The sequence below is a fragment of the Gossypium raimondii genome, chromosome 8, assembly GCF_025698545.1.
Source record: "Gossypium raimondii isolate GPD5lz chromosome 8, ASM2569854v1, whole genome shotgun sequence".
In the NCBI taxonomy this organism is placed as follows: domain Eukaryota; kingdom Viridiplantae; phylum Streptophyta; class Magnoliopsida; order Malvales; family Malvaceae; genus Gossypium; species Gossypium raimondii.
The window spans coordinates 2541809-2544135 of NC_068572.1; positions in this window are offsets into that span (position 1 = coordinate 2541809).

Sequence of the window (2327 nt, forward strand, 5' to 3'; positions counted from 1 at the left end):
CACCTGCAAACAAATAAAGAAAGCAGCAACAACAAGCAAGGAAAAAGGAGAAAAAATTGTAAAATGGCTTGATATAAAAAAGCCATTCTAACAAAAACATGGGGGGAGCTCTTTGTTTTTTTATTTTCGGTATAAAAACCGACTGAAACCATTGTAAAAAGGGGGGAATTCTCTTTTTCTTTTCTTTTGTAACATTTCCACAGAAATAGGAAATAAAGAAATCAAAAGGTGATTTTCGATTCTTCTTGTTTTGGTTTTTAGATATTTCAACTTTTTCTTTATTTTTGTTTACTATTTACTTATACATATAATAAAAATAAAGAGAAAATGGGAGAGACCCACCGGAAATAGGGCTTGAAACGCCAGCAGTGCTTGATCATTGTCGGTTTAACGCCGCAATGGCAAAGTGACGAGCGGTGAGAAGCCCGATCGACGGAAGACATGGGGGGCATTAAGAGGATTTCTGCTTTTTTTCTGGTGGGGAAGGAAAAATGAAAAGAATAAAAAAAATGGGTTTAAAATAGATAAATGAAACGGCGCCGTTTTGATGGGGTCAGGAAAGCCCCAAAACGATGTCGTTTTGGGCTCCTGACCCGAGACTCGACCCGCCTACCCCAGGGGATCCGCGTGTTTTGACAGAAGGGCTAATTGCACGTTTAGCCCTTCCACTTTTTAATTATTTTTAAATCAGGTTTTTTTATATTTTAAATTTACCCCGTTAATTTATTGCGTTTTCAATATTAGTCCCTTCTGAAACTACGTCGTTTTAAAGAAGAAGGACAAATTTCTTTTTTAGCCCCTCCATGTCTCGCACGTATTCAGAGTAGTCCTTCCTCTTTTGTTTATTTGCGTTTTGAGCTCCGAATCTTGTTTTAATATTTAATCTAATCCTTTTGTTATTTTGTTTATTTTCTTAATAAATTTCATATTATTATTGTTATTATTATTATTATTATTATTATTATTATTATTATTGCTTTTATATATATAGGAGTATATCTTTTTCTTTATATTTTTACATATATACTTATATAAATACTTTTTATATTTTATGATAGTTATATACGTATATATGTACATATTTACTATATATATATATTTTATATAATAATTTTAGAATACATATATACATATATTTTTCATATTTTATAAATTTACGTACACTCGCTTTTATAACGTATATACTTATATTTTATATATCTTTGTATTTTATAATCTATATACATATGCATGTAAATACTTATATTTTATATCTTATAATTCATATATACATTTTCATATTTTATAATTTTCATATATTTTCCTTTATTTTTATGTTCATTTATGTATTTATTTATATGTCCATTTTATGCTTTAGTTTATTTATTTATTTATTTGCTATGGTATATGCATGATCGATTTATTTTATTTATTCGTTTTTGCTCATATTATTTTTGTTCACATTATCATATTTATTATTTCATTATGCATATTAACATCATACTTCAAAAAAGAAAATTTTTCTAAATAAGGTAATATTTAGCATTTGGAAATTCGAGGAAACGTGCCCTAAGGTGCTGGGTGTCGATTTTTCTCGTTCAACCAAATAGCTAAATATCCTTCTAAAATTTTTAAAATAAGGCAATGTTTTGCGTTTGGAAATTCGAGAAAACACGCCCTAAGGTGCTGGGTGTCGATTTTTCTCGTTCAACCAAATAGCTAAATATCCTTCTAAAAATTTCAAAATAAGGCAATGTTTTGCGTTTGGAAATTCGAGAAAACATGCCCTAAGGTGCTGGGTGTCGATTTTTCTCGTTCAACCAAATGACTTTATATCCTTTTAAAAATTTTAAAATAAGGCAATGTTTTGCGTTTGGAAATTCGATAAAACATGCCCTAAGGTGCTGGGTGTCGATTTTTCTCGTTCAACCAAATGGCTTAATATCATTTTAAAAATTTTCAAAATAAGGCAATGTTTTGCGTTTGGAAATTTGAGGAACGTACCCTAAGGTGCTGGGTTTCGATTTCTCGTTTAACCAAATAGCCAAATATCCTCTCGAATTTCAATTCATGTCATCCGAGTTTTTTTTAAGGATCGTATTTTAAATTTCTCTAAAGTTTTCAATTTTTCGACACTAAGACATTAAGTAATCAACTAGGTACCAATTTTGGGCGTATCGAGGGTGCTAATCCTTCCTCCTGCATAACCGACTCCCGAACCCGTTTTCCTGAATTTCGTGGACCAAAATCGTTGTTTTAATAAAATTAAATCGTTTATTAAAAACAACCACTTTTTGAGGTGATCTGATCACACCTCATCAAAAAGGATCGGTGGCGACTCCAGTTTT